Raw genomic sequence first — 9446 nt, forward strand, 5'->3', positions numbered from 1 at the left:
GGAAGATTTACCAAGCAAATGGAGAACACAAAAAAGCGGGGGTTGCAATACTAGTCTCTGATAAAACAGACTTTAAACCATCAAAGATCAAAAGAGACAAAGAAGGCCATTACATAATGGTAAAGGGATCAATTCAACAGGAAGAGCTAACTATCCTAAATATATATGCACCCAATACAGGAGCACCCAGATTCATAAAGCAAGTCCTTAGAGACTTACAAAGAGACTTAGACTCCCATACAATAATAATGGGAGACTTCAACACTCCACTGTCAACATTAGACAGATCAACGAGACAGAAAGTTAACAAGGATATCCAGGAATTGAACTCATCTCTGCAGCAAGCAGACCTAATAGACATCTATAGAACTCTCCACCCCAAATCAACAGAATATACATTCTTCTCAGCACCACATCGTACTTACTCCAAAATTGACCACGTAATTGGAAGTAAAGCACTCCTCAGCAAATGTACAAGAACAGAAATTATAACAAACTGTCTCTCAGACCACAGTGCAATCAAATTAGAACTCAGGACTAAGAAACTCAATCAAAACCGCTCAACTACATGGAAACTGAACAACCTGCTCCTGAATGACTACTGGGTACATAACGAAATGAAGGCAGAAATAAAGATGTTCTTTGAAACCAATGAGAACAAAGATACAACATACCAGAATCTCTGGGACACATTTAAAGCAGTGTGTAGAGGGAAATTTATAGCACTAAATGCCCACAAGCGAAAGCAGGAAAGATCTAAAATTGACACTCTAACATCGCAATTAAAAGAACTAGAGAAGCAAGAGCAAACACATTCGAAAGCTAGCAGAAGGCAAGAAATAACTAAGATCAGAGCAGAACTGAAGGAGATAGAGACACAAAAAACCCTCCAAAAAATCAATGAATCCAGGAGTTGGTTTTTTGAAAAGATCAACAAAATTGACAGACCACTAGCAAGACTAATAAAGAAGAAAAGAGAGAAGAATCAAATCGACGCAATTAAAAATGATAAAGGGGATATCACCACCGACCCCACAGAAATACAAACTACCATCAGAGAATACTATAAACACCTCTACGCAAATAAACTGGAAAATCTAGAAGAAATGGATAATTTCCTGGACACTTACACTCTTCCAAGACTAAACCAGGAAGAAGTTGAATCCCTGAATAGACCAATAGTAGGCTCTGAAATTGAGGCAATAATTAATAGCCTACCAACCAAAAAAAGTCCAGGACCAGATGGATTCACAGCTGAATTCTACCAGAGGTACAAGGAGGAGCTGGTACCATTCCTTCTGAAACTATTCCAATCAATAGAAAAAGAGGGAATCCTCCCTAACTCATTTTATGAGGCCAACATCATCCTGATACCAAAGCCTGGCAGAGACACAACAAAAAAAGAGAATTTTAGACCAATATCCCTGATAAACATCGATGCAAAAATCCTCAATAAAATACTGGCAAACCGGATTCAGCAGCACATCAAAAAGCTTATCCACCATGATCAAGTGGGCTTCATCCCTGGGATGCAAGGCTGGTTCAACATTCGCAAATCAATAAACATAATCCAGCATATAAACAGAACCAAAGACAAGAACCACATCATTATCTCAATAGATGCAGAAAAGGCTTTTGACAAAATTCAACAGCCCTTCATGCTAAAAACGCTCAATAAATTCGGTATTGATGGAACGTACCTCAAAATAATAAGAGCTATTTATGACAAACCCACAGCCAATATCATACTGAATGGGCAAAAACTGGAAAAATTCCCTTTGAAAACTGGCACAAGACAGGGATGCCCTCTCTCACCACTCCTATTCAACATAGTGTTGGAAGTTCTGGCTAGGGCAATCAGGCAAGAGAAAGAAATCAAGGGGATTCAGTTAGGAAAAGAAGAAGTCAAATTGTCCCTGTTTGCAGACGACATGATTGTATATTTAGAAAACCCCATTGTCTCAGCCCAAAATCTCCTTAAGCTGATCAGCAACTTCAGCAAAGTCTCAGGATACAAAATTAATGTGCAAAAATCACAAGCATTCTTATACACCAGTGACAGTCAAACAGAGAGCCAAATCAGGAATGAACTTCCATTCACAATTGCTTCAAAGAGAATAAAATACCTAGGAATCCAACTTACAAGGGATGTAAAGGACCTCTTCAAGGAGAACTACAAACCACTGCTCAGTGAAATCAAAGAGGACACAAACAAATGGAAGAACATACCATGCTCATGGATAGGAAGAATCAATATCGTGAAAATGGCCATACTGCCCAAGGTAATTTATAGATTCAATGCCATCCCCATCAAGCTACCAATGAGCTTCTTCACAGAATTGGAAAAAACTGCTTTAAAGTTCATATGGAACCAAAAAAGAGCCCGCATCTCCAAGACAATCCTAAGTCAAAAGAACAAAGCTGGAGGCATCACACTACCTGACTTCAAACTATACTACAAGGCTACAGTAACCAAAACAGCATGGTACTGGTACCAAAACAGAGATATAGACCAATGGAACAGAACAGAGTCCTCAGAAATAATACCACACATCTACAGCCATCTGATCTTTGACAAACCTGAGAGAAACAAGAAATGGGGAAAGGATTCCCTATTTAATAAATGGTGCTGGGAAAACTGGCTAGCCATAAGTAGAAAGCTGAAACTGGATCCTTTCCTTACTCCTTATACGAAAATTAATTCAAGATGGATTAGAGACTTAAATGTTAGACCTAATACCATAAAAATCCTAGAGGAAAACCTAGGTAGTACCATTCAGGACATAGGCATGGGCAAAGACTTCATGTCTAAAACACCAAAAGCAACGGCAGCAAAAGCCAAAATTGACAAATGGGATCTCATCAAACTAAAGAGCTTCTGCACAGCAAAAGAAACTACCATCAGAGTGAGCAGGCAACCTACAGAATGGGAAAAAATTTTTGCAATCTACTCATCTGACAAAGGGCTAATATCCAGAACCTACAAAGAACTCAAACAAATTTACAAGAAAAAAACAAACAACCCCATCAAAAAGTGGGCAAAGGATATGAACAGACATTTCTCAAAAGAAGACATTCATACAGCCAACAGACACATGAAAAAATGCTCATCATCACTGGCCATCAGAGAAATGCAAATCAAAACCACAATGAGATACCATCTCACACCAGTTAGAATGGCAATCATTAAAAAGTCAGGAAACAACAGGTGCTGGAGAGGATGTGGAGAAATAGGAACACTTTTACACTGTTGGTGGGATTGCAAACTAGTTCAACCATTATGGAAAACAGTATGGCAATTCCTCAAGGATCTAGAACTAGATGTACCATATGACCCAGCCATCCCATTACTGGGTATATACCCAAAGGATTATAAATTATGCTGCTATAAGGACACATGCACACGTATGTTTATTGCAGCACTATTCACAATAGCAAAGACTTGGAATCAACCCAAATGTCCATCAGTGACAGATTGGATTAAGAAAATGTGGCACATATACACCATGGAATACTATGCAGCCATAAAAAAGGATGAGTTTGTGTCCTTTGTAGGGACATGGATGCAGCTGGAAACCATCATTCTCAGCAAACTATCACAAGAACAGAAAACCAAACACCGCATGTTCTCACTCGTAGGTGGGAACTGAACAATGAGATCACTTGGACTCGGGAAGGGGAACATCACACACCGGGGCCTATCATGGGGAGGGGGGAGGGGGGAGGGATTGCATTGGGAGTTATACCTGATGTAAATGACGAGTTGATGGGTGCAGCACACCAACATGGCACAAGTATACATATGTAGCAAACCTGCACGTTGTGCACATGTACCCTACAACTTGAAGTTTAATAATAATAAATAAATTAAAAAAAAAAAAAAAAAAAAAAAAAAAAAAAAAAAAAAACTATAGGAGAATATCTTCATGACCTTAGAGAAGGAGATTCTCAAACAAAACTGATAAAATATCATACAAAAAAATACATCAAGCATATTAAGACAATACAGCTCTACAGAAGTAGGGACAGCCACAAAACCTTATGTTCCTCAAAAGATCCCTTCAAGAATAAAAAGCCACAATGTTGGAATATATTTACCAAAGTAAACTGAAAACTACAGGTACTTGAAAAAAATAAATAAATAAAAGAAATTCAAAGTCAGTCAAAAAAACAAACAAAAAAAAAGCCCAGCAAGTCAACATTTTAAATAGGTAAATGATTAACAGATATTATACAGAGGATTAAAAAAAATGGCAAAAAGAAGTTCTATACTATAAACAACTATAAGGAAGGATATGCAAATTAAGATGAAAACAATATACTTTTTATTTTTGCCCATTATATTGCCACAAATTAAAAAGTATGACAGTACCAAGCACTGGTTAGATTGTGTGTAAACATAGCTCTTATATGCATACTGCAAATGAGAATGAAAATTGGCACCAATACTTTCAGAAATAATCTGACATTATTTTAGAAAGTTAAAGATACTCATGCTTGTAAGACTCAAGAACTGCATCATTAAAATATGCCAAAGCACCAGCTGAGCCTGGCTCCCAGTAAAACTTATTTTCTACCTCACCTTCCTCTTTTCCTTCAAAAACTTTAAGTTCAAATGCCACCTCTGCCTCTGCTCATCTAGTTCCCTTCTTTGTTCTTACTTTTTCCATTTTCTTCTTTCCCTTTCTCTATGCACAAATCCTACCTATACATAAAAGACAGTTTAGTCTATAACAAAAACAAGCATCCATCATTCAACAAACATATATTGAACAGTCACTCTGTGCCAAGAATTGAGAGTATTCGACAGTGAACTAGATAAACATGTCCTCTACCTTGTGTTTCTTGCTTTCCAAAAAGTGACTAGGTGGTTGGTGTGGAGACAATAAACCAGTAAATCAAATAAATTAAGATTGTCCGAAGAAAAGTAAATATGGTGATGTTATCTGTGAAAATAATAACTGTGGAAATAGAAATGTATGTTAACTACAATGGATCCTGAGGAAGCCAGTTTAAAAAGTCAGTTAAAACAAAAAAAGACCAGCAAGTCAACATTGTCAGGCATTTCCTTCCTTAAGATTCCGAACTTCCAGCCGGGTGCGGCGGCTCGTGCCTGTAATCCTAGCACTTTGGGAGGCCGAGGCAGGTGGATTACCTAAGGTGAGGAGTTTGAGACCAGCCTGGTCAACATGGTGAAACCCAGTCTCTACTAAAAATACAAAAATTAACCAGGCGTTGTGGCAGGCACTTGTAATCCCAGCTACTTGGGAGGCTGAGGTGGGAGAATTGCTTGAACCCAGGAGGCAGAGGCTGCAGTGAGCCGAGACCGTGCCACCACACTCCAGCCTTGGCAACACAGTGAGACCCCGTCACAAAAGAAAAAAAAAAAAAAATCTGAACTTCCAATAATATGCACACATATGTACACAAACAGGCATCTCCTATTCAAGTCTCTAAGCTTTTGATTAGTCCAAATTTGATTCATCATTCTGTTTGTACTGAGGTACCTCACTGTGCTACTCATAGGGCATAAATAAATACTATCTGAACAAAAGCATGCAGTAATTAGTCACTAAGTATCTTTCTTTTGTATTGCTAAGGTTGCAGTGCTCCCAGGTGAACTGGGGTTGAAGCTCCTCTGTCTTCTCCATCATCTTCCGCCAAAAAAGCTTGGTTGCCCTTTAGTCTTCCCCTGTATTGAATGGTTTGGAGGACATGGACATTTCTCTCAAAAAAAAAAAAAAAAAAAAAAATCTCTGTGACACACAGACCTTAGGAAGCTGAAGGCAGATTATAAATGAAGGTTGGGGACTGGCAAATTCTAATCAATGTACATAGACAGAGATACCAGTTTGTGTTGTTCCTGCTCTTTTATCTAATAATAGGAACATTTTTTTAAATGCTTAAGGTAAAAATATTTAATTTTTTGTTGTAATGGCCATATTTTTTATAAGTAATTCTCTGTATTTCTGATCATTTATGCAGATAATGCATTTATTTTTGAACCAGTAACATGTTTTCTATAAGATTTTCAAACTCTCATTCTATGATAGTAAAACTGCTTTTCAGGAATTTGATACTCATTTGTATACACCCTAGTTGTCTCTGAGATTGCTTATGTCTGTACTACACAAAGGAGGGATTTTCATCTTTTAATGTATTTGCCATATTACAAAGCAAAAATAAAAACCCACACAAAAACATAAAAAGGAAATCTTTAATATTTTTCATTTTCACTCTCTTATGTAACTGAAGTTAAACTATTTTCATATGCTCATTATTCTTTTGTAGTTGTCATGCTTTGAGATCTATTTACCATGTTGACCCTTAAAGAAAAAGACATTGGTTCTTTTAAAATTTATCTTTAATTTTGGAATTTTAGAAAAGTATTTTCTTATTTTATTTGTCATTTAATTTCGCTAATGATTACTTTTTGGTGTATAAATGTTTATACATTTTAATTCAAATATGTTGATCTTTCCCTTGGTGATTTTTCTCCGTTGCTTGAATGCTTAAAAAGTTTGTTTACGCCTAGAAGTCCAAAGATCACAAAAAGTAATTATCTAAATTGTCTTTTCATTCTTATAAGATTTTAGCTTTACATTTACTCTAAGTTGACTACTTTAGTCTATGATTTTAGCTTGTCTCCCTCTTGATTTTATTTTGTTATATGATGTCAAAGTGAATCTATGTTTTTGTCTCTCCAAAAAACACTCAATAACTCCATTTATTTAGTAATTATTTTGTGAAAGCTTTGTGATATTGTCTTTCTTTTGAGATGGAGTCTCACTCTATTGCCCAGGCTGGAGTGCAGTGGCACTATCTTGGCTCACTGCAAGCTCCGCCTCCCATGTTCAAGTGTTTTCCCTTTCCTCAGCCTCCAGAATAGGTGGGACTACAGGCTCCCAATCACCATGCCCAGCTAATTTTCTTTTGTATTTTTAGTAGAGACAGGGTTTTGCCATATTGGCCAGGCTGGTCTTGAACTCCTGACCTCAAGTGATCCGCCTGCCTTGGCCTCCCAAAGTGCTGGGATCACAAGTGTGACCCACCGCGCCCAGTCTGTGATATTTTCTTACTTCAACACATATTGTCTCCATAGGCATGCACACATGTCTATGTTTCTGTGTTTTCTGCTCATTCTCTCTCTGGATATGCTTGTATGTACTGTTGTTCAATGTATGTCTTTTTAATATGTTTCAACACATTTAGAATATATTATGAAATACATTTTAAAGCATGCTTAGTCACTTAAGTTGTATTTCTCTTTTATGGCATGTTGATATATTTTGGCAATGTAGATAATGTTATCTTTTTGACAAACCTTTCCTCAACTAAATCATCTGTTTATTTAATTATTGTCACTAAGAACTACAAACAAATACAAAAGAAAAGAAAAGAAAAAAAATCTTCTTGGCAATTTTAAAAATAATGATTGTCATAAAACAACTTGTAGCACTAAAAGTAAACATTTCTTCAGTAGTCAAAGAATTACTAAGCTAAACTTTACTGTTCTTTATAAAATGAGTTAATGTTTGAGTTATGGATCTAAAGTATGACCATAAGCAGCTCCCTTGAAGCCTGTGGTAAGGTCGGAGTGCCCTGGCATCCATCCCTAGAATGCTTTTAAAACTACTATGCTGGTGTTCAGTATCCTAGTGCACATGCCTTGCAAGTGTGGGCGCCATGAGTCTGATTACCAGTTCCAGCGGATGAGTTGAATGAATCACAGCAGCTACCATTGCTGCCGGGACAGCTGCAACTGATTATCTAGCTTACAAAAGGTTTTACGTTAAAGATCATCGAAATAAAGCTATGATAAACCTTCACATCCAGAAACACAACCCCAAGATAATACATGCTTTTGACATGGAGGATTTGGGAGATAAAGCTGTATAATATTGCCACTGTTGGAGGTCCAGAAAGTTTCCATTCTGTAATGGGTCTCACACAAAACACAATGAAGAGACTGGAGACACTGTGAGACCTCTGATCATCAAGAAAAAAGAAACTTAAATGGACACTTTTCATGCTGCAAATCAAGTTGTCGTGAAGTTACCTGATTGTTTAATGAGAATGACTACCACCCTTTGTCTAATTCACCTTCCCTGGGTTCTAAATGCGGTATAATGCAAACTGCAGCCTTCACATTCATGGCACTTGTCTTACTTGTTGAAACATCACTGTGCACATTTGTTTAAACAAAAAAAAAAAAAGAAAAAAAGGAAAAAGGGAAAACCAACCTCACGGCCTGTGGTTTATTTTGGTCTTGTAAGGATATGTTTATTTAAAATATTGACATATAGAGTTGGATCGTATATAGTATATAGTTGTATCTTAAAGTCAACAAATTACATTATTCTCAAAATTAAAAAAAAAAAAACCTATGTGCCATTCTCCAATATTTTTTCAATATAATGAGTGAAGGTGTTGACAGGGGATTCTATAGAACTAAATGCCCATTAAATAATGTGGGATCACCATTATAGGAAAAGTGTCACTATTTTGCATTTAGACCATTCCTAGCAACAATGGAGAGTCAAGGGGGTAGGGAAGGAAACTAAGGAAAGAAAACTCGGAAAGACAGGGAAATGGCAAGAAAGCAGAAGTGGATTCTAGATGTGGACTTTTGAAAGGAATTGATAAGAGGTGATCCTCAATACTGCAGCTTTCAGAACTTCAGGCATCTCTGCCCCCAAAGCAAAGTGGAGAAGAGAATTATAAATCGAGCATAGTACCCTGTTATGTAGATGTTTTATTCTAACAAGGAGTGTTGCATTTAAATATAATGCTGTTTGCTTTGTGCAAAACTGAAACTGAAACATTTGTAAAGGTTTCTTTGTACTGTTTCTAATCTATAATTTAACAGATTTGTTCCACCAGAACAAACATTTGCTGAATGTCATGGAAATGGTTTTGAAAAGCATAAGTGTCAGCAAGATCGCCTCTGAACACAACACTTGAGCAAGGCAGCACCTACATACTGAACACACAGACCCACCCACAAAATGGGCAGTGTTTCAGCTGTAGTCAGCGTCTCGGCCATGTTGGTGTTCTTTCAAAGACTTTCCTTTTTTCTGTCCTTAGGACATGCCTTCAAACTCTTCCTCCTATTCTGCACAAGCAAGAGGCATTAATCACACAAATCTACATGTCCATTTATCCAGAATTGTTGCCTATGATCCATCCTTTGAATAACTTATACTCTTGACCTTTCTGATCAATAAGATGAATGATAAAGGCAAAGGCTTGTGGTTTACATCTTCGTAGAAATTACCGTCTCTTCTGAGTAGTTAGAATAAATAATTCCTTTGGTGTTATTCATTGCCTCCTGCAAGCAGTATTTGTATGTGTGTGGGAGCGAGATGTACTGTATCTTCTTACCTTTGATGTTTGGTCTTGTTTTGGGACTGCTCTTTTGACAAGCTTTCAAAAGCCCCCTACTA

At 37.1% G+C, this 9446-nt stretch overlaps 1 pseudogene; it reads left to right on the plus strand.

The window, feature by feature from the left end:
• Positions 1 to 7686: 7686 nt before the first annotated feature.
• Positions 7687 to 8063, plus strand: LOC140709906 (CDGSH iron-sulfur domain-containing protein 1 pseudogene; annotated as a pseudogene).
• The last annotated feature ends 1383 nt before the right edge of the window (positions 8064 to 9446 follow it).

This window comes from Chlorocebus sabaeus, chromosome 23 (assembly GCF_047675955.1).
Source record: "Chlorocebus sabaeus isolate Y175 chromosome 23, mChlSab1.0.hap1, whole genome shotgun sequence".
In the NCBI taxonomy this organism is placed as follows: domain Eukaryota; kingdom Metazoa; phylum Chordata; class Mammalia; order Primates; family Cercopithecidae; genus Chlorocebus; species Chlorocebus sabaeus.